Source organism: Balaenoptera physalus (genome assembly GCF_965194825.1).
Source record: "Balaenoptera physalus genome assembly, chromosome: 12".
Taxonomy (NCBI): Eukaryota; Metazoa; Chordata; class Mammalia; order Artiodactyla; family Balaenopteridae; genus Balaenoptera; species Balaenoptera physalus.
The window spans coordinates 57,992,232-58,015,990 of record NC_138897.1 but is presented as its reverse complement, the minus strand read 5'-3'; the positions used below and the strand labels follow the sequence as shown (position 1 = coordinate 58,015,990).

Sequence of the window (23,759 nt, the reverse complement as noted above, 5' to 3'; positions counted from 1 at the left end):
ACCTTGGCTTTGGCCTCTTACTAGCTATGTAACTTTGGAAAAGTCACTTTATCATCCTAGGCTTTAATTTCTTTTTTGGGGGGGAGGGGGTGGTTAATTTCCTTACCTGCAAAATAGGTTGTAGGAGAATTAAGTGAAACTAGGGATCTCAAAATATTTTGTAGATTGCTCATGCTTTCGCATGTAAACCTGGTATCTCTGCGATTTCAAAGGAAGAAGTCATCATTTCCTGTTGGGAAGACTCAGAGGACTAGTGGAAGAGGTGAAATTATCCTAAGTGTTGAACGGGGGTGGATTTTGACATTGTGAGATTGTAGAGAAAGGATGGGCCAAGTGGCAGGAATTGAACAAACAGAGTTGGGGAGATGCAGGAGGGTAAGAGGATTTGAGGACCTTGTGAGTATCTGGGTGAGGTATAAGAGACCTGTGGGGAGTTAAGATAAGCCCCAAGGAAGCTGGATTGGGAGCTAATTGTAAGAGAGCCTTGATGCCAAGTCCGTGAGTCTGGACTTCATTCTGCAGATAATCAGAACTACAGAGACTCTTAAGCAGAGGAGTTACTGAGAGTTAAGGTTGAGGTCCAGGGTAGGGACAAAATGGTAGGTGAACCCAGCACGCAGATCCTGGTTTCTAATACCATTGTCCAGTAAAAGGAACAAGAGCTCCTTGGAAAAAAGGCTGATGCTAAGGCTGGAGCAGGGAAATACAAGATAAGGCTGAAGCATCTTGCAGTGCTGGAAAGTAAGGAAGTAAAATGAAATGAAACGAAACAAAACAAATCAAAACAAAACGATGGGGCACGTCAAAGGGACACAAGACCCAACCTGAGAGAGCTCCCAGTGGCTAAAGCTGGAATAATTTGTGCAATAAAATAAACAATGTCGTATTGGATTATAACCCAAAGTATAAAATAAATATCCATGAGTCCATACTGATATAAATAAATGAGGAGAGAAGAGGCAAATCTTTGTAGAATTCCAAATAATTTACATAGAAACTTCTGCCAGGGGGTGGAGCTAAGTTCCCCTCCCAGCCTCTCCCCACCTGGAGTGTGGGCTGTGCTGAGTGACTTGCTTCTGACTTGCTTCCAAAAGGTAGAAGGGGGAGGGGGTGTAACTTCACGGTGGAGGAATCTGGCAAACATTACCTTGGCTTGGTGATCAAGGTCAATATCTTCAACGATAAGTCGTGTTGATAGCTTGTACTTCTGATGTGATGTGGTGAGAAGGGCACTTCACTTCCATGGTGGTCTTACCCATAACCCCATATAGCCATAAGAAAATTATCAGATAGACCCAAATTGAGGGACATTCAACAAAATACCTGACAGGTACTCCTCAAAACTGTCAAGGTCATTAACAAACTAGAAAAGTCTGATAACCTGTCACAGACCAGAGGAAACAGAAGAGGCATGATGACGAAATGCAATGTGGTATCCTGGACCAGTGACAGGATATCAGTGGAAAAGCTAATGGAATCAGAATAAAGCATGAAGGGACTTCCCTCATGGTCCAGTGGTTAAGAATCTGCCTTCCAATGCAGGGGACGCGGGTTCGATACTGGGTCGGGGAACTAAGATCCCACATGCCACGGGGCAACTAAGCCCGTGCTCTCTAGCCCGCACACCACAACTAGAGAGAAGCCCTCGCCCCACAATGAAGAGGTCTCGTGATGCAATGAAAGATGCCACACGCCCCAACGGAGATCCTGTGTGCCGCAACTAAGACCCGATGCAGCCAAATAAATAAATAAATAAATAAATAAATAAATAAGAAAAAGAAAGCTGGCTAACAGCTCATAATTCAAAAAAAAGCAAGAAAGAAAGAAAGAAAAAAGAATAAAACATGAAGTATAGTTGATAGCAATGTACCAAAGTTGGTTTCTTAGCCATGGGGATCTTGTTAAAAGGCAGGTTATGATTCAGGGGAACTGGGGTGGGGCTGGAGAGTCTGCATTTCTGACAAGCTCCCAGGTGGAGCCGATGCTGCGGGACACGGATGCTGAGCAGCAAAGTGGCAGAGTTTGGAGTCGGCCCTTCATCTTCTAAAGCGCCATCCCCTTCCTGTGAGCCACACCTGGAGTGCTCAGTACTACCCATCCTTAGTTACTGTTACTTGAATTCGCAGCTGGTCAGTGGTTTTCAGTCAATCCCAGCTACACCTTAGAATCATCTGGGAAGCTTTCAAAAAAGCCTCGTCCCAGAATTGTGAAATTAAAATTTCTAGGCTGCTGTCTGGACATTCTTTTAAAATTGAGATAAAATTCACAGAATATTCAGTTAACCACGTTAAAACACACAAGCCAGTAACTTCCAGTACATTCAAAAGATAAGTGCAACCATCACCACTCTCTAGTTTCTGAACCTTTTCATTACCCCCAAAGAAATTCCCTACCCATTAAGCAGTCACTGCCCATTCCCTCCTGCCCTCAGTCCCCAGCAACCATTAATCTGCTTTCTAAGGGTCTGCCTATTCTGGACATTTCATGTAAATAGAATCATACAAAATGTGGGGGAAAGACTTGGTTTCTTAGTCATGGCAAATTTACCGTGGTTACAGAAGATGTTAACAGTAGGGGAACTGGGTGCAGAGTATACGGAACTCTCTGTACTACCTCTGCAACTTTTTCGTAAGTCCAAAACCATTTATTTTTATTTTTTTAAAGTTCATGTTGTTTTAAAAAAACCCTCCTTTTATTTATTTATTTTTGGCCGTGCCACGTGGCATGTGACATCTTAGTTCCCCAACCAGGGATCAAACCCATGCCCCCTGCAGTGGAAGCACGGAGTCTTAACCACTGGACTGCCAGGGAAGTCCCTAAAACCATTTTAAAGTAAAAAGTTTATTTTACAAAAATTTTTTTAAAAGATAAGCGCATACTGCAAAATTCATTGTTGAAGGTGATGAAAAATTCTATGGCAACTTTGATGGAAGGCACTCCCTGGGGACAGATACAAGGAATGAGCTGACTGGAAAGAATTCCTACTCTGGACACCCAATAATTTGACTCCCATGTCCCTTTATTTGATATTAAAGGCTGTGTTTTTTTCCCCATAGCTTAGAAATTTAACCTGGAAAAATAAAACACAAGGACACCACAATGTCTTAACAAAACCCATTCAGAAATTTCAAGTAATTTTCCCTTGTAACACTTCAAGACTCCTTTGATAATGGCTAAAGATATAACTAACCAAGTTTTCCTGGACCCTCATCTCTGTAACCATCTTTTCTTTTTCTTTTTGGAACCGAGAGGATAAAATAAGACAGGAAGAATCTATAGGTTCAGTTTAGTGCCATAGTACATTGTATAACTTCCATTCCTTACCTCCTTGAAGCCTATGATTCTTCCATTGAAATGTCTGTTTACCATTAAATTAAGGGTAAATTAAAAAAAAAAATTAAGGCAAAATGGTTTTTCCCTTGACTCCACCACTCAACCATCACAACTTAAATTTCTTCATGTTTCCTGCCAACAGACCTCTGTGTCAGACCCAGAAAGGGTCACAGGCAGCAAAGAATGTGTCCTCTGGGCTCACCACCTTTCTTCCAAGAAGAAAAGACTCATTTCCCCCAAGTTTCAATTTACAGATACTTCCTGTTTACAAGCTGGCCAATGATGAAAGTTAACTTGGGACCTTTTTTTTTCTCCCCCAAAGACATAATTTGATAAGCACACTTTGATTTCGCTCTTCCATTTTCTCGTTGTTAATGCCCTGTGCCTGAGAGACAGGACTGCTACCTAATTTGCAAGACCCAGGGCCCAGTGAAAATGCAGAGCCCCCTGTTCAAGAATTATTAAGAGTTTCAAGAGAGTGAGAGCAGAGCACTGAGCCAAGCGTGGGGTCTTTTGAAGCCCTGAAGCCAGCCCTGCCTGGGGTAGTTAGGTTATGGGGCTTCTCATTGTGCCCATTGAACCCTATTTCAGAAGAAAAGGGAGGGAGAATTTTAGACCCCATTGTCTCTCATGCATTCAGAGAGGTGCGTAGGGGCACAGAACCAGGGAGGCGGGCTGCATAGAACCAGGGGTCCTTTCTCCAGTAGCTCAGCCTTCTCCTTGTGATCAGAGAGGCTGGGGGTGGGGATGGGGGGAGGGTTCAAGGAGGGACACAGGATGGCCTGGAGTTAAGTTTCTTTAGGTAGGTGACAGGCCCTTCCTCACAACATCAGCGAGGGGGAAAGAGGGGGATGTGCAGGCCTGCTGCGACAATCTGGGCCTCCCAGGAAGTCAACCTCAGTTCCCCAGCTCAATGGATTTTGAGCAGCTACTGAATGCCTGGGACAGAGCTAGAAATTAGACGTAAAAGTAAATGAAGGAAGGGAGGAAGGAAGGGAGGGAGGGAGGGAGGGAAGTAGGGAAGAAGGAAGGAAGGAAGGAAGGATCTACTCTCAAGGATCTGGCGGGGGGAGGCATATGTAGATAGATAATATCAAAATAAATGTTAGATATTTTAAATTTGCTTATTTATTTTATTTATTTATTTTTGGCTGCGTTGGGTCTTCCTTGCTGCGCGCGTGCTCTTTCTAGTTGCGGCGAGCGGGGGCCACTCTTCGTTGCGGTGCACGGGCTTTTCATTGCGGTGGCTTCTCTTGTTGTGGAGTAAGGGCTCTAGGAACGCGGGCTTCCGCAGTTGTGGCGCGTGGGCTCTAGAGCTCAGGCTCAGTAGTTGTGGCGCACGGGCTTCATTGCTCCGTGGCATGTGGGAACTTCCCGGACCAGGGCTTGAACCCGTGTCCCCTGCATTGGCAAGCGGATTCTTAACCACTGCGCCACCAGGGAAGCCCTGTTAGATGTTTTAAAAGCCCTCCTAACCTTGCCTTGGTCTTGGGGACCTGAGACCTGCTGATCTGACCAAAGAAACTGCCCCCTGGCTCTCCACACGCCTGTATTCAACTTGGATATGGCAGGTCAGAGGTGCTGCACATCCCCCAACATCAGCCGGGAGAAATACTCTCGTGGGGTGGACAGCAGGGCCCCCCCACGCAAAACCCTAGTTTCCATGTTTTACGCAAGTTCTGTCTAAATGTATCTTAAAGGTGCTAGGTACACATATGACTAAAAACCTAACATATGCCAGAGTTGGCAATGGATTAAATTTATTATTAAATTCACCAGTTGAGATGATTAAAGTTTATTGCTTTTTAAAAAAATAACAAAGAATCCCATTGAATTATGAAAAAAGCATTTTCCATGAGTCTCTATCACAACTTTACAGTGTCTTCTCAAAATCAGGTTCTTCTCTGGAGCAAGTAGTTTGCCATTTCACATCATAGGATAGGTTGGGGCTATAAAAAGGAACCGACAGATGGTTCCACCTCAGTTGTCATCAATTCAGTTGGCTTACCAAGGTGACTGGTCCCACAACAGATCAGAAGAGTCACCTCTCAGGCTGTAGGGCCCAAGTTTTCCCGATCTAAAACTGATAACGAGGATTTTTATTTGACAATAACAAGCACCCGCGTAGGGACAAAGTCAGAGGGTTTAAAACCAGGACTGTTGCTCACAGGTCTTCATAGCTGGGCTCACACGAGACGGTCACCTCTCTCCTCCCCTGTAGCTGTTCCCCTGCACCTCTCTGACCTGAGTGAGGCTCATTTGATGGCACAGCAAGACTGTCTAAGGCTCCAGGATCCCTCACATCTCCTCATCGTTGTGCCAGGCAATGCGTCTCATACCCATGGTGGCCCACGTGAAACGCTGATTGAACGAGTGAATGAATGATTCCCATCTCTTTCTTGCAAGCAGCTTTGCCAGTACTCTTTTAATCTTGCAATGGCCCTGAGTTGTGGGTAGGGAGGAAGAAAGTCTATTTTGCATGAAGAAATGAAGACCCTGTGGCTAAATGAATTACCCAGAGTGACATAGCAAATTGAGACAGTGCCGGGGCTGCTGACAGCTGCCTGCTTCTTCTCCGTGGCTCTGGCCTACAGACTGGAGCCATTGCCTTGTGTGAAATAACCAAATTATAGTTAAAGTAACAAATGTGGGCTATAAACTCTCCTGATACGATTGGTTAATTATGGAACTTGCTAACTAAGAGTAGCATCAAAAGTATTTGACAATTGACCGCTAACCTCCCCTGAGAACGCATTTTTGGAAACAAGATGTTAAACCCTCCATGAGAAGAGCTGACACCCAATCCATGCTTAGGTATTAAACTTCTCTTACTATCTACTCCTCTCCTTTTCTTTTCTTTTTTTTTGTAAACAACACATAGACACCAGGAACAGTATGTCTAGGATTAGTAACTCCATTTTCTGTGATTTAAGAAGTATTAAAAAAAAACAAACAACAACCCAAGAAGATAGTTTGAGGAAATAAATGTGTTAACCCTCATGACGAAAGAGGTCATTGGTGGTTCCAGGTGTCTACAAAGGGGAACTAATACATCCTTGTTACAAAGAAATGCAGAAGGAGAACCATACTGTGGCCGTACCCTGGAGGGCAGCAGAAATGCCCAGGCTTAAAAAATAAAAGAGTAAACAAAATCAACCAGTCACCATGGAAAAGTGTAAGGTGTACGGGGTGGGGGCAGGGGGTGGAGAAAAGAATGAAAATATGATGCTTAAATTTTTTTTTCTGAAATGAAGTTTGTAAGTAATACTACTTCATATATATGAAATGTAAGTGGCAATAGAAAAATACATATGAATGACCCAGGCTTTTGGGAAAGAGTCAGGGGGCATCCCCATCTCTGGTAGATAATGGGTAACCCATTGCCTAGAATGGTTCGGTTGTCCATTTGCCCAGCTGCAGTAGCGGACTGTTCTAGGCCACCCTGGGAGCAAACGGATGGCACCATGCCAAGGGGGAAGCAGCAGTTATGTGGCCCTGGGGACTTCATTGTTTACTGTTTTCTTATCAGGTGACATTACAATTGCCACTCTACAACAGGATTTACTTCTCAGATCTAATAGCTATGCTTTTTTTTTTTTTTGAAAAATATTTAACATCTTTTTATGGGCAGGGTTGCAAAATGAACTTTCAGTCAAGGATGGAAATACAGAAAGGCCTATACACTTGGCGGTGTTTTGGAAGGTAAACCTTTCCCTCTGCCCTTCCGTTGGCTCTTTTGTTCGTCTCACTTAGCAGATCTGAGAAGAACCCAACCCCCTCGTCAGAAAGAAGGGTCGCTTCCCGACCCTCTGGGCAGAACAGAGGCTTTCTGATGGGCTCCTTTGTGGTGGTTTATGGAGAGGAGGCCTGAATGGGAGCCAGTGCGGGGAATGTTAAATGTGAAAGGTTTAGAGAAGAAAGTCAGAGCGGTTAGTGAAATGCTGACTCAGCTCAAGACTCAGAGCGAGGCCACCGAGTCGTCCTTCTCCCCTTGGAGCTGTGTCTGGGTGGATGTGAACACTCTTCTCGGTGGGGTTGGGTTGGGGGAAATTAAAACCACCCCCCAACCCCGAGTTTGCTCAACGGGCATCACCATTCTCATGAGATGAAGTTCTGCCCCAAGCCTGTATTTTTTTAAATTGAGACGTAATTGACATATAACATTGTATTCGATTTGGGTACCTAATGATCTGATATATGTATACACTGCGAAATGATCACCACAATAAGTCCAGTTAACATCCATCACTGCACAGTTACAATTTTTTTCCCTTGTGTTGAGACCTTTTAAGATCTACTCTCTTAGCAGCTTTCGAGTACACAGTACCGTATTGTTAACTACAGTCACCGTGTTGTACGTTACATCCCCAGGACTTATTCATCTTATACTGGAAGTCCAAGCCCCTATTTTACAGCTGAGACCTCTTTCCATTCTAGTTCCATATCCCCTCTTAGTGCAACTAATGACTGTCGTCATTGCCTCTGTGTGTGTGTGTGTTGGAATGTGAACGGGGGCTAACCATCACTGTGATGGAAGATGGAAGCCTCTTCAGGCTTGAGTCATTCTTGGTTCAGGGGTCTTCATATAATGAGGTGACCATGCTTTCTCATCTGCTCACACAAGCTGGGGAGGCTTCAAAGGAAAGAATTCCTTTCCAATCAGAAGTCTGAGAGTTTTGGTAGGCATGCACCTCTACAACATTTCTTTGACTCACAGAGTTTTGAGAAAGTCCCTTTAGATGAAAACACCTGTATCATAGTGGGCTGGTACACTGGTAGATGCCACTGATTTTATCCTGGGCAACTTATGATGTAATCATATGTTCCAGAATTAAAATTTAAAAATGAAAGTTCATCATATTCTTCCTATCAAATGGAGAAAACAGGCTTCTTTTCATGAGTTAGTTTTTATTTTCTTGTATCTTTTTTTTTTCTTTCTTTTTTGGTCTGGAGGTCGGAAGTGCCTTGTGTAACATATGCTTCTGATGAAAGGTGTTCTTAATTTAAAAAGTGAAAGATAATGTTAGAAATTCCCCCACTTCACTTAAGTCTTTCTGAGCTTTCTAGGCTTCCTGAAAAACCAAACACCACAAGAAGAAAACACCTACAAACCCTTATTTCTTGACATTTAAATCTGCTGTCTCTCTGGGGTAATTCATGTCAGGTTTAACAGTCTGATTCAGAGACCTGGTCTTCCTGGAGATCTCGCAACTCACCAGAAACAGGGCTCTTGAAATACCCACGCCAAAGTGCTGTCAGGACAAGTTGGGTTAGAGACAAGTTATCTTGAGCAGAAAGTCCTGATAAAAAGTCCTAGAGATTTCAATCCTCTTTACCTAATTGCAGAATGGGGTGGGTGGGGAAGAGGTAAAATGGTAGGGGGATTGAACAGCAATCTCATGAGTAAGTTTAATTTAAGCTTGAAGAATTTATTAACCTACTATTGGGTTGAAGTTCTAACCTGAGATCTGAGTCTTTCTCAGTCATATGCATGACTTGGGGGTGGGCAGGGTGGCAGGTCCATTAGTCATGGGTTCGGTTATCAACGGAGCTCAGCATCAGGACAGTGGGGCTCTGTATGCAAGTGTCTCCGCTATCAGTCTGCTTGATATTCGGACTTCGCATTGTTCTCCTTGGAGATTACACCTTCCAACCCACCACCTGATCCCCTTTCGAGTTTCTGTTCTCAAATTCCTCTGGAAAGAAGGACCCCGGAGGTGGCAGGCAGGCAGCTGCCATGTCTGGACAGCTTCCATGTTCTCTTAGCCAGAAAGTGGTGGGAACAACAGCAGTGGCCGCCCAGCCCTGCGCCGGGGAGCCTACCTGGCTTTGCTGGCTGAGGTGTCCGGCTCGAGCAATAGGACAGAGGGGTCGCAGAGGCGAATTAGTCAGGTCGGGTAAGCTCCGGCCAGCAGGATGCTTTGCCGATTACCCAGCTTTCCCCTTTCTTCCATTCCAAGGGGCAAAAAGGTCACGTCTTCATGATAGAATTCTCTGGGGGTCCCCGCCCCTGGACTCCCCCCACTGCAGCTGCCAAGTCTCAGTAAAGATCCAGAAAGGACTTCAGGAATTCTATGACTTTTGTGGGGACAGTCCAGCTGCTCCCTTTTTGGCTAGTTGAACACCCATGATGCGTGGAGGTGAGGGGTAAAGATAACAGGGAGAATGTTCCAGATGCGGGCAGCCAGCACCCGCCAGCTCAGTGAAGGAGGCAGTCACTGGGCGAAGGCGAAGTGAGGGGCCTGGTCGGGATGAAAGATGCCCGGTTGAAAGGGGTCTCATCTTCAAGCAGAAAGCATTTAGCAGCCGTCTGGGCGATCATTTCGGGGAGGGGGAGATATTATGCCAATAAATCGAGGCAATCGCATCTTGTTCCCCACGGTAAACCCTGATAAAATTGCCTGTCCAGGGGAAGGAAAGTATTTCATTATTGTACCTTTGAAAAAGGCTAATCCTCTCTGCATTTCCTCTCTGGGGGAGGGTGTCCTTTGTTCTTGTGCCTCTGACACACAGCTCCTCCCCACCTGTAGTTTCAAAAAAAAAAAAGAGTGTGATTAAATGACCAAGCTGTTCCGTGCAACGAGGCAGGACTCATCTCAGGGACCCTCGTCCATAACCCAGGGCTGACGCCATGGTGCTCTCAGCACAAAGGCAGTCTCCTTTTGGGTGGGGGTCACTCCATCCTCCCAGGGGCTTCCTGGTGGGCCCTGCAGAGCTGACTCTCAAGGGGCAGGCATTCTGAGCGTGGTGGACACACGACCTTCAGGAGACCTTTTAGATTCAGGGGCCACTGGTTACCACTCTGATGACTTCACTCCAGGCCCAAAAGCGTCACAGGGGAAGTCAATGCTTGCACAGAATCCCAGAACTTTGGAGGGGGAAGGGATTGCAAAGCTCATGAGCCCAAGGTCTCCATTTTACAGCAGAGGACAGAGGCTGGGGCTGATTGAGCAGCTTTCCCAAGCTGGATCTACACGTGACTGCCTGAGTACAGGGTGCTTTGCAGCCCACAGGGCTGTGGCCAGAGTTTGCAGGCTCCAGGAGTGTTAGAGAGCAACAGGGAAGATCAGAGACCCCACCTAACATAGCTCCCCAAGTCACTTGAGTCCTCAGCACAGTCAGGAAGTTTCAAGCATCCTTTTATCAGCATTAGAGGTTGTCTTAATCACAAAGTGTCTCTCACTGAGGACGAGAGCCTTTCCAAGCATGAGTGAAGAATGTCAATTTTTCAGTGTCCTCTGTCTCCAGGGTGACCGTTTCTTTCAGGTGAAGCAAAGACTTTACCTTTGCTTAGACTTAGGGTAAATGGCTGAGACCATGTTTTCCAGACTCTGGCCACCGCCTTAGTATGGTCCTAACTCCAAAGCAGTGGTGACAATCAGGTTTCAGACCAGAAAGCTGGGGCTCCATCCCACTGCAGGGGATACCCTTCCTGGGAACAGACTGCATATCCTTTGGGAGACTTACTAATTGTTACTGTGTTGGGGGCAGTGGCTTTCCTGGGGGGCCTGACCACAGGCATCTGTGCCAGTCTTCACTGTGGGGTGAATATCCAGGAAGGTTGATTTTTGCATGAGCAGTTGGCTGGGGAGGTTTGAGTGTGGAGGGAGTGGGGAGGGAAGGGGGATACTGGCCTGGTCCTGGACTAAATCTTTTGGGAAGAGAATGTACTGGAAATGGTAGTGGGATGGGGGTGGGGCTTGCAGAATTAGCATCTAACAGCAGATGTTCTTGGAGCAATAAGACACAGAAATCTCCAAGTACTCAGGCTTCCCCACTCAGCCCTCAGTACTTCAGTCATGCCCTGCCTGTTGTTAGGATTTGGAGAATATTTTGGACCCTCCTAGGGCATTTATCCTCGAGCCTCTCTCATCAAAAATCCTACCAAATTGTCTTCCTTCAAAAAAAAAAAAAGTTTAAAAAAAAAAGAGGTAAAATATCTGAGATCCCTGTTTTACTTTTATTTGGAGTTAAGAGTAATTTTGATACTTTTGATATTAAGAGGATAGTAAAGGATAAAAGATGGAGAAATCTTCAGTGCCTAACAACTCCCCTATATCCTTTTTAGCTCAGAAGTAGAGCAGAGGGAAACATGAGAGCATAGTAGCACTGCCGGGCGGAATCACGGGGCCGGGGAAGACACCCATGAGATCACGCTTCCCTCCTGGGTAAGTCCAAAGATGCAGAGGTCACTGTCCTAGCCATGACCTCTGCGTCGCTGGACTTCCCCAGGAGGGAAGACAGCAGTGCTGAGAGGCAAGGGGAGAGGGCAGGGGGGCAGCTGGGGAAGGGTTATGTGAGCCACTTCTCGGCTGCGTAGGCAGTGGCAGAGCACCGAACTACTCTGAATCATGGATAGTGTGGTCACCACTCATGAGAAGCCCAAGTAAGGCTCCAGCAGCCTAACCAGAGTTGATCGCTTCTCCCAGCAGATAGATCCATTCCCATTTTCTGAATCTCACAGAATTCCAGGTTGCCTTAAATCACCAGAAAAAAATCTGTTTTAAAACCCCAACAGGGGGGCTTCCCTGGTGGTGCAGTGGTTAAGAGTCCGCCTGCCAATGCAGGGAACACGGGTTCGAGCCCTGGTCTGGGAAGATCCCACATGTCGTGGAGCAACTAGGCCCGTGTGCTGTAACTGCTGAGCCTGCGCTCTGGAGTCCGCGAGCCACAACTACTGAGCCCGCGAACCACAACTGCTGAGCCCGCGTGCCGCAACTGCTGAGGCCCGTGTGCCTAGAGCCTGTGCTCCGCAGCAGGAGAGGCCACCGCAATGAGAAGCCTGTGCACCTCAACGAGGAGTAGCCCCCGCTTGCCACAACTAGAGAGGGCCCTCACGCAGCAATGAAGACCCAATGCAGCCAAAAATAAATAAATAAAATTTATTAAAAAAAAAAACGAAAAAACCCAACAGGGAGGGATTTCCCTGGTAGCTCAGTGGTTAAGAATCTGCCTGCCAATGCAGGGGACACGGGTTCGAGCCCTGGTCTGGGAAGATCCCACATGCCTGTGGAGCAACAAAGCCTGTGAGCCACAACTACTGAGCCTGCGCTCTAGAACTCGCGAGCTACAACTACTGAGCCCACATGCCATAACTACTGAAGCCCACGCGCCTAGAGCCTGTGGTCCACAACAAGAGAAGCCACCGCAGTGAGAAGCCTGTGCACCGCAATGAAGGGTAGCCCCCGCTCGCCGCAACCAGAGAAAGCCTGCGTGCAGCGACAAAGACCCAATGCAGCCAAAAACAAACAAACAAACAAACAAACAAACAAAACCAAAAACCAACAGGAGGACTTCCTTGGCGGTCCAGTGCTTAAGACATTGTCTTCCAGTGCAGGGGGTGTAGGTTCAATCCCTGGTCAGGGAGCTAAGATCCTACATGCCTTGCGGCCAAGAAATCAAAACATAAAACAGAAGCAATATTGTAACAAATTCAATAAAGACTTTAAAAATGGTCCACATCAAAAAAAAAAAAAACCTTAAAAAAAAACGATATATGTTTCAAAAAAATAAATAAAATAAAACCCCAACAGGGAATTCGCTGGCGGTCCAGTGGTTAGGACTCTGTGCTCTCACTGCCGAGGTCCTGGGTTCCATCCCTGGTCAGGGAACTAAAATCCCACAAGCCACGAGGCACAGCCAAAAAAAATAAATTAATTAAAAAATAAAACCCCAACATATCAGTGCAGTGCGTCACCCCCGGAACCATCTTCAACCCTCACGCTCTGGCTCGTGACTAGCCTGCAGGAGGTGAAAGATCAGCCTTCTATTATTTGTTAAAGCACTCAGCAACCCAGAAATAAACATGGATGCTGATGTTGATCTGAGAACTAAAGGATATCTTTCAAGTCTAATAAATGTGATAAAAATAAACAACATCCTTTCATAAATTTAATGGAGCATGGCTCTGTGTTTATCTTGTGTCATGTACTTGAGATTACCCCATTGGAAGAAGAAAACACTTGATTAATGCAGGGAGTCTGCAGCGGTTGGAAAATATTTTTCTACTTCCTGCCATGCCCTTTTTTTCTTCTCTAAGGAAGTTATTAGTGGTATACTTTACAATAATGGAAATGCAGCAATTTCTAGTGAGAGGTCCAATACATTCCTGAGTCATGGCTGCTCTCCCACTTGGTAATTAGTTAAAAAAGGATTCCATGTCCTTTTTCTTCCATCCTGTGGCTGAAGAGTTTTACTTTGGGTGTTTATGACACCTGAGAATAATAATGATAGCAACAATAATAAATTTATCACTTATTGAAGTTCTGGACAGAATACTCTCTAGAAATTATTTAGCCACACAATCCTATGAGATGGATACTGTTATTAATCCCATTTTACTGATGAGAACCTAAGGTTTTGAGGTTAGGTGTCTTGCTCAAGGTCATACAGGTAGTAAATGGTGGACAAGGGTGTTTAAGACCAGTTCTAACTCCTATTCTCACTTGAATGATTATGCCCGCCTCCCACAGGACTGAGGCATTGAAGGAAGGGTTTTTGAGCCAGAGTATGAGCCTGAATATGATTAGAGCATCTCCTGGGTACCAGACATTGCTCCAGATGCTGGAGATATAGAACCAAAGCAGACAAGACCCCTGCCCTTCCAGAGCTTGTATTCTAGTGAGGTCAGTGAGATGAGATGTAAAATCAACAAAATAAATGATCAACTACATACTAGTTAAGTGGTGACCTATGATATGGAGAAAAATAAATCAGGACATGTATATATAGGATATGAGAGCAGGGGTTGCAATTTTAAATACAACAGTCAGGAAAGTCTTAGTTAAGATGGTGAGATTTCAAGAAAGAGCTGAAGGAGGTGAGGAAGTGAGCCTTGTTGCTGTCTAGAGAAGGACCACCTAGGCAGATGGAATGTGCAAAGGCCCTGAGGTAGCTGTTCTTGGCAGGTTTGAGGAACCCAAAGAAGACTAGTGTGGCTGCAGAATTACCTGAGCGAGGGGGAGGATGGTAGATGAGGTGAGAGAGGTACATGGAGGCTGGGTGGTGTAGGGCTGTGTGGGCCATACAGTTGCCCCCCCCCCATGCTCAGGGGATACGTTCCAAGAGCCCCCAGTGGATGCCTGAAACAGCAGATAGAACCCAACCCTATATATGCTATGCTTTTCCTATACATACATACCTGTGTTTAAAAGGTATGTATGTATTATAAAGTTTAATTTATAAATTAGCCAGAGTAAGAGAATATCCGAATTGCCAGCATAACTACTTTTGTGCTTTGGGGCCATTATTAAGTAAAATAAGTCACTTGAACACAAACACTGTGATACCATGACAGTCATCTGTTAACTAAGTGACTCATAGGTAGGATGATTCACGTCCTGGGTGGGAGAGAGCAGATTTCGTCACACGACTCAGAACAGCGGGCAATTTAAAATTTATGAGGGAATTGCCTGGCGTTCCAGTGGTTAGGACTCGGTGCTTTCACTGCAGGGGTCTGGATTCAGTCCCTGGTTGGGGAGCTAAAATTTAAGTTCCCGCAAGAACAAAACACAAAACAAACAAAAAAACCCACTTATGAAGTGCTTATTTCTGGAATTTAATATTTTATATTTTCCGACCGTAGGTAACTGAAGCCACGGAAAGTGTAGCAGCAGATGAAGGGGGCCAACAGGGCACTTCACCATCTACTCAGAATGCGATGGGGACTCACTGGAGGGTTTTGAGCAGAGAAGTGACGTGCTCTGACTTAAGTTTTAAAAGGACCCCTCTGGCTACCGCATGAGATGAACTCAAGAGGGGCGGGGTGGAGGCGGGGACCCCAGTTAGGAGCTTCCTGCAGTAAACTGGGTAAGAGATGATGGTGGAGAGTCCCAGGGCAGGAACAAACGAGGGGACGACCAGCAGATGGGTTCTGAACATAAATGGAGACGAATTAGAATTTGCTGATGAACTGTGGGATATGAGATAAAGATAAATGTTAGGATGCCCCGGAGATGTTCATTTTGGGTGAGTCCCACGTGAGGAGTTATGAGAAAGTGACTTAAAATCAAACTAGAGATGTATTTTACCGTGGCTGAGGTCATAGAGAGGCTTGAGGAAGGAAAAGCTTATTTATAAAACAGGCTTCTGGGAATTCCCCGGTGGTCCAGTGGTTAGGGCTCTGCACTTCCACTGCCATGGGCCCTGGTTCAATCCCTGGTCGGGGAACTAAGATCCCACAAGCTGTGCAGCGAAGCCAAATAAAAAATGAAAAAAAAATAAAATGGGCTTCTGTGAGTAACTTTTACTCCATGCAGGCAGCTCATTGCCAAGCAGGAGTCACTGGAAGGGCGGCTTCCAAGAGTATACTTGGTGGATGCAAATGGACAGGAGGTTATCCAGTGTGATAGAAAATTCTGTAAAGATAACTTCTTTTCCTGTCTTTTTTCTTCTAGAGAATATCTTGTCTAACCCAGCCTGAGGGAAGAACATTTGTCACAAACCCTCATCAGGCAGAAACCTACAGTGGTGCCTGAAAGGGGATGGGTCAGTTAGTGGCTCACAGAGGAGAATATTCTGAGGGTGAGGGTGGGCTCTGAGATATGCAAAGCCTGACTGTGAATGGAAATAGGCTTATCAGACCGGAATCTTGCCAGTTCCAGAGGAAGTCGGGAACAAGGAAAGGGGAAGGTTTAGGGGTAGCTGGAGTAGGGCAGAAGGACCTTTATCTACATTGGGAGGTCTAATCCAGAAGCCATGGAATACTCGAAAAGCCAAGGAAGGCATGGAGGTCATTTCCATGGATAAAGGTAGTTTGGGGATTGGGAAACAAAATTAGGCTAGAATTTCCAGAAAGGGCTCTTCTTCTATCCCCACCCCTCCCCTACCAAAGTGCTCTAGACTCGCACATAGATTTTAAAACGAAATCTATTTTTGGAGGGCCTTGGGAGACTTTCTTGACACTTAGTGGGAATAACTGCAAAACTCTGCGGTGTCCCACGACTGGAAAACTCTGGAAAAAACCAGTGGTCTGTGGCACAGTGATAATCATAGCTCACCTTTATGGAACCCTTGCTAAGTGCCAGGCACTGGGAAGGCAAGGAAAGTGCATTTTCTCATCTAATCCTCACTCAATTTGAGGAGGCAAGTGCTATTTTTTTAAAGTAATTTCTTCACTTTTTAAAATGTTAACTATTTTATTCGGCCACGGGGCATACGGGATCTTAGTTCCCTGACCAAGGATCGAACCCATGCCCACTGCAGTGGAAGCGCAGTCTTAACCACTGGACTGCCAGCGAAGTCCCCGACAAGTGCTATTGTTATCCATAGTTTGCAAATAAAGAAAGGGAAGCTTGGAGAACCAGGTAATTTGCCCAATCCCACTGAGCCAGTTAGAGGCAGATCTGAGAGCCTAACCTCCATCCATCACAACCTAAAACCTGTGTTCTCTCTCACTCTGAGGCTGGGCAGGGGACCCGCAAGAGGGAGACTGAAGGGCTTTTGTGGAGGAGTAACTTCTTTTCTCTGTGTTCTCAGAAGTGGGCCACAAAAGGCTGGAAGCCAGTTAACCTTGATTTCAAATTGAGTCGTTAGTTTTCTCAACATTTGACTCAGAAAGAAACACCTCCCTTCTTCCTTCTTGAAGTAATTTAATTTTCACATTATAGTTGAAGGGAAATCCTCTATTTACCTAATGCTTTCCTGTTCAGTCCTTTCAGGCTATGAATCTTGTATATTTTATATACACAAAGGTGACTTTTCCTTCCTTGAATGACCAACGCTTATCAGCACAAGCAACTGATACCGAGCTCATAAATATGTCACTCGGAGTCAGCCTCAGCCTTTCTCTCCTCTAAGCCTAATTCTCATGCAACAGTTTTCCTCCGCCTTTCTTTTCCTGACCCCGTGGAGACTGCTTGCACTCTGGCCCCCCAGCACCCTTGGAGTCTACTTTGGTTTCACTCCCCACGGGCAAATATAAAAATGAGTGACCGCTGCTTCCACGCCTAAGCCATTGCAGCAGGAGCCCGCAGACAATATAAAACAAGGTCCGTGGAGCCAGTGCCTTCCGATTCCAATTAAATATTTCCTGTAAGTCTGTGCCAATTGTGCATCTTGGAAGGACATTTGAAAGCAGAAGTTTGAACTCACGGGGACCCCGTTGCCTTAAAAACCTGTTTCCTGTTTGACAAGATTTTACTAGCAGGAGCAAAGTAGCACATTCAGCAATTGTTAGTGGTTCAGATGTGCAAAGGTGGTGGTTTCCTCTCCTGAGGGCCCACCAGCACAGCCTCATTGAGCTGCAGATTTCTCTCTTCCAGATAAATCTCTCTGAACATTAGACCCCTATTCCAAAGGGCCCTAATGACATTTCCAGGATTACAGGAAATATTTGCTTATCTCCCTATCTGTACATCCTCCCCTGTGCTATCTTATAAAGTTTGAAAAGCTCTTCAAGACAACTTCACAGATGTTATTATCTCCATTTTACAGATGAGGAAAGTGAGGCACAGGGTTCAGATGAGAATCAGTTTTGTGTAGAGTATTTCAGATAGCCAGGGACTAGGTGTTCAAGGTGCTCCTTCTGTCATGACTTTGCCCAAGTTCCTAAAACGTTCTTTGTTTCGGTTTCCCAATTCATAAAATGAGGTAAATGGCAGCAGGAATTTGACATCACAGATTGGAAAGACCTTTAAGTTGGTCCTCAGAAAGGCACCCCAGTAATCACAAAGTGTTATTATTACTTTAAAAATTATCATTATCACTAGTGAAAAAATTATCTTAGGCCTGAAACTCAAAGCACTCCATGATCTAGCCCTAGTCTACCAGTCCGTCAGTCTTTTTTCCAGCCACAACTCCCTCTTCCCGCTCCCCCATCACACACACACACACACACACACCCCACAGAGGTTATCCCTTTTGTCGAAATTTATTTACCCTCTAGATCTTTGTCCACACGGTGCCTTGTACCTGGGACACTCCATCCTCCTGACTGTGGTCCCACTACCTTCAAGAGGGCTCCCCATCCCGCTTGGGGATCAGGCTGGTGTCATACAGAGCATGAGTATCACAGTTGGAAGCCTCGTGTATCATCAGTATGGTTTCAGCAAGTGACTTAGCCTCTTTGAGTCTCCACGCTCATCTCTAAGATGGGCTGACACCCTTTACCTCACTATATTATGAGGACTAAACGACATACCCACGTAACCCCCAGGCCCAGGACAGGCACAGAATATACCTGAGCCCCTACCTCCCATCCCTTCAGCCAAAACTCACTCCTTCCCTTGTGATGTGAATGGACTTTGCTTGTACCTGTCTGACAACAGTCACCAAAGTCTAGCTTGTGTTGTTGTCCTCATGTCTGTCTTTGCTGCCTGCGTGAAACCGTAGGCTCTTTGAGAGTCAGGAAAATGTTGATTTATTTTTGCGTCCACCACTGTCCTCACCTCATAGTAGGTCCTCTGCGCTGGTGATAGAACTTCAGGAATGTTATCGACAGGCTCTCCTGGACCTGCTTGCCTTGTGGGGTGGGTGTGACTAATACTCCTGGTGAATTTGCAGAGCATGGAAGCTGAGCCTTAGAGGGGCCAAGTGAGTGAGAATTCCAGGGCTCATTCCAAGGCTCTGCCTCCAAACTGCCTGCTCTTACCGTGTCCGCTTTGCACAAATTTAAACAGGAACTTTCTGCATGACCACGTGAGTAAAATTTGATAGAGTGAGATTCAAGCATTCAGTTAACAAACGTATAATACTGATACTTTTAATGGATTCATTCTAGGTAGCTAGACCTCTTATTCATATGACATTAATCTCATGAAAGGCCTGAGAGGTGGCATTCCACCCCGCCTCTGCATTTGGCAGCACAATGATGCTTAGTACTTGTGATGTCTTGTGCTAGGTTCTAGAGGTATCCATTAGTGAACACCAAGTTCCTGTTTGTTAAGATCGCAAAGCAGTGGCAGAGACTGGCAAACAGATCATTAAATGCATATACTAAGTTATAAGCTTTATTCTCCACAGAAAGGAGAATAATTTCTCATTTTGGGGAATGAGAGATTATCAGGAACCAGGCAATATTTGAACAGAATCCTGAAGGATGAGAGTTCAGAGGTCAGATAAAGGAGAAAAGGCAATTCTGGGAATAGGGAACAGTGTGTTCAAGGTCAAGGAGGAAAGAACAGCACGGATTTTAGTTGTGGTGGAAAGAGGAGGTGAAACTCAGGCTGGGGCAGGACTATGTGTCAAACCAAAGAGCTTGGCGTTTTTTTCTGTAGGTGATGGGGAGCCATCAAGGGTTGCGCACAGGGGTGGTTGGGGGAATTACTCTGGTGTTTTGTGATGATCGCTTTGGAGGTCTTGGAGCAGGAGGAGATCATGAAGATGCCCTGGGCTATAAAATTTTATCAACATTGAAAGTTATTCTAATACAAATATAAATTAGTTATTATGATTATTATCCCTGGATATTATCAAAATTAAGCTTCTTCCATTTTATTTTATTTATTTATTTTTAAAATTTATTTATTTATTTTGGCTACGTTGGGTCTTCGTTGCTGCGCGTGGGGCTTTCTCTAGTTGCGGTGAGCGGGGGCTACTCTTTGTTGTGTTGCACGGGCTTCTCATTGCAGTGGCTTCTCTTGTTGCGTGCAGAGCACAGGCTCTAGGCACGCGGGCTTCAGTAGTTGTGGCACGCGGGCTCAGTAGTTGTGGCTCGCAGGCTCTAGAGCGCAGTCTCAGTAGTTGTGGCACATGGGCTGAGTTGCTCTGAGTCATGTGGGATCTTCCCAGACCAGGGCTCGAACCCGTGTCCCCTGCATTGGCAGGCGGATTCTTAACCACTGCGCCACCAACGAAGCCCAAGCTTCTTCCATTTTAATGCTTCTTCTTTGGATAAAATTGAGAAGAAATATGCTGTGTATCCAAAACACTTCCTTAAAGGGGCAAAAGATCAAGAAATTTCGCCTTGCGGTATGTTTTGGCCCACAGTATGGTAACTGTTAATAAGTATTTCGTTCATTAGCAGAAATAAGGCTTGTCTGAGGGTGTCTCTCAGGACAGTGTCTCCGGCATTCTCTTTGTGGAGCTGGCCATCCCCAGCACTGCTGCAGGCAGGGCACCGCGTAAACATCCACCCATCTGGCTCAGCCCCACTTGCCCGAAGGAGTGAAATCTTCAGACACCTACTACACATGCGTGTGTATTCTGTGCTATGTATCTGTATATTTTTAAAATAGGGGTGGAGAAGAATACATAGGGTACGGGGGAAAGAAAATCCAGAAACTATCACTGAGCCCAAAGTTTCCAAAGGCTTCCCTTGACCCGCCCAATTCCTGTGCAAGCAGGTCCTGGCTGCCGAGCCCCTGGGTTCCCACCCGCGCAGCCCCGGGGAGGGCCCGGGGCTCCTGTCCCTATCGGTCCCCTGAGGCTGCCTCACCTGACCAAGCCTGCGCAGAAAATGTCCTTGAACAGCTTTTTTTTTTTTCTTTCTTTCTTTGTTTTTTAAACAACACCTGACTGATCCCACGTGAAATATCCTTAACGAAGTGAGCTCACCAACAGATGGTGCTGGTGGGACCGGTCCCTGTGCAAACCCCTTCTCACCCTGGACAGGGCTGGCTCCTCCTGGCTTTCCGTGCCAGGTTTTTAACCTTCCATTTTCAAGGATTGAGTTTCTTGTTTGTTTGCACCTGCTTGCAGTGGCCCATGAGGAAGGCCATCATGTGTAGTAGGGCAGACGCTTCCTGGGAGTATGACCTCCCCAAGGTTACATGGGTGGGCTCACTCCTCCTTTGGGGTCCCCACCTCCAAACCCCACCTTCCCCATGTGCGGCCTGAACAGACCATCATAAAGTTCTAGAGGCTTATTCCAAGGACATCAGGCATTGGCTTTTGGATCAGTGAAGCTTCCAGAACCTTGGAATTGTGCCCCGAGGCCTGGTGGCATTTCATGGTGGTTGGCAGAGCTGATGCAGGCTTGATGATGTCTTTACATGGGGAAGAAGGCCTCAGGGTGACTGACCACCAGGCTGGACATTGGCCTAGGTGTGGTACCTGTGGACGTGGTGAGTCCCAGCCCTGGTCACTGGCCTGCTCCTTTATACGTCGGCCTAAGTCTGAAGGGTCTCACTTCCTCCTGAAATGGAGAGAGAAAGGCCCCAGGGTGCTGGAACACAAGCTGCTTTGGCTCTGCCTAGTTATTACGCCTCCCTCAACTCACCTTGCCTTTCACCAATCTCCACCATTGCCGCCTGGAATCTCCCAGAGAAGGGAGGATGGGAGTGGGGAAGAAGGGTGAGTGTGCATCCCAAAGGTCTCTGGGGACACTCAGGTAAGTACTGAGCCAGTGCAGAGAAGCAGGAAGAGAGCCTGAGCCCGGTTCTTGCTTTGGGTGGAGGCAGCTGGTATGGGAGGGAGAGGCGTTGGAATCCTTTGCTTTTCCACTAATGAGCCTCCGTTTCCACTTCTGTAAAGTGAGAGGGACAGTACTTTTCTCGCAGATGGCACAGGTATGCTCCTCCTATCATTGGTCCTGGCTCCAAGCTTTCCGGAACGTGGACAAGACTGTCGGGAGAGCTCCCACCACCTCCTGTCTGTACCAGAGCTTTCTGAGGCTGAAAGGACTTAAAGGTCATCTGGTCAGCTTCCTGCACTTGGTAAGCGCTCAGGTTAACCTGTGAAGGAAAGCCAGGGTCGTGTTCGAGAGGGCTACCAAAGGCGAGTTTGGAGGGAGTGGCCTGAGTAGGCCCGGGTGATGGAGAACCTTCCGCTTGATGGTGGCGTTCCTGCTGAAGCCCGTCTGCTCTCCACCCTCGCTGGGATAACACGTCAGAATGATAACTCGCGTCCTCCTTCAGACTTCTTTCCCATTCCTCAGAGTCCTTTTCTTTATCCGCAGTGCCTTCTTTTGGATGGCATTTCTTAAGCTTTTAAATATCTAAAAGGCTTTTAAATGTCTAGTTCTGTTTAAAAGGCAGACATGTATATGTGTGTAAATTCAAATAATTCTTAGCTAGAAAAATGAAGTCCAGCTGACTGAATAAGGACAATATTCAGTATTTCACTGGATAATTCATCTGATTTCTTGGAAGGCATGTTTGCTCAAGAGCCAAGCCTTAGTGGTTGCTTGTTTAATTTTGATTTTTTTTTCAATAAAAGACATTACAATGATAAACCAATGAGCTATATATGAGTTTTTAAAATTAAAAATGACAACAATCAAAACCCATTGCAATGCACTGATTATATATAAAGAGGGTGGTTTAACAAACACCTTCAAAATATGGCACAAAAAGGCTGTAAAAATAAGATGTGGAACCAGAGTGGCAAAATGAAAAACATTTTTTTTCCGGACAATTTAGATTTGTGGGGAGATATATTTGTGTTAAACATTTCAAGGAGCCTGCAGCAAGGGTATTTTCTGAAGATATTATTAAAATTTTATCTAAGTATTATAGATTGATTAATCTTATGTTTACTCTCTAGCCCCTCCGCTCATTATTCTGGCACTGCTTACAGTTGACTCATGTTTCTGTGAAATTTTGAGCAGAAATCTGGTTCTTGTTTTTTTTACTTTCTTGTTGTTTTTACTTTATACTGGCGTATAGTTGATTAACAATGCTGTGTTAGTTTCAGGTGTACAGTAAAGTGGATTCAGTGACACATATACATGTATCTATTCTTTTTCCAATTCCTTTTCCATTTAGGTTGTTCCATAATATTGAGCAGGGCTCCCTGTGCTATACTGTAGGTCCTTGTTGGTTATCCATTTAAAATATAGCAGTGTGTACATGTCAGTCCCAAACTCCCTAAGTATCCCTCCCCACCACCCTTCCCCCCTGGTAACCATAAGTTCCTTCTCTAAGTCTGTGAGTCTGTTTCTGTTTTGTAAATAAGTTCAAGAAATCTGGTTCTGGTGATCACCACTCACCTGTCCCAGCTCGAGGTGACTTTGGGGGTCCCTGCTTCACTTTCCATCGGCGGTGCCCCCCCATCCGTGAGCCTGGCTTGACGGCCTTTCCCTCACTGGCTCTTGCTCTGTTGGGATCTTTGCTCTTGCCCCAGGCGCTCACCTGTGTCGTGGGAAGAGGTAATGCGGTGGCGCGGGCCCAGCGTGAAGAGTATGCGTCTCTTGAAGATGCACGTCCCCACACTGAAAGCAGGTACTCCTTATTCTGGCGTTACCCTAAGAACACTCACGGAATAAGCAGCAGTGGGACCTTCATCCAGGGAGGCGGAAGGAGCAAGCCTTCGCTTGGTTTTGGGGGAGCGGCCGTAGGGAGCAACGATGGAGGGGCAGTTACCCTCCCCCAGTGCCTTCATGGCCAGCACTCGCTATCAGCACTGACGAGTTCCCCCCTGGATGACAATGGGTTTGAGCACTGAGTGTCCTACGCCTCCAGGATGTGGGTGTTCATTGCTGTGTGGGTAAAGCACGGCTCAAACTCCCAGTTCCAAGTAATTTTTCAAGCACCACATTTCATAATAAG

The 23,759-nt window shown here is 45.9% G+C and overlaps 1 long non-coding RNA gene across 1 annotated transcript in view; it reads right to left on the bottom strand.

Moving 5' to 3' along the window:
• The window catches only part of LOC309640289, a 59,666-nt gene that overhangs the window by 1,400 nt on the left and 34,507 nt on the right, over nucleotides 1–23,759 (bottom strand). The window contains exon 2 of the long non-coding RNA XR_014252166.1: nucleotides 9,770–9,857. This is a non-coding gene — a long non-coding RNA (uncharacterized lncRNA). The remainder of the gene's footprint in view (nucleotides 1–9,769; nucleotides 9,858–23,759) is intronic.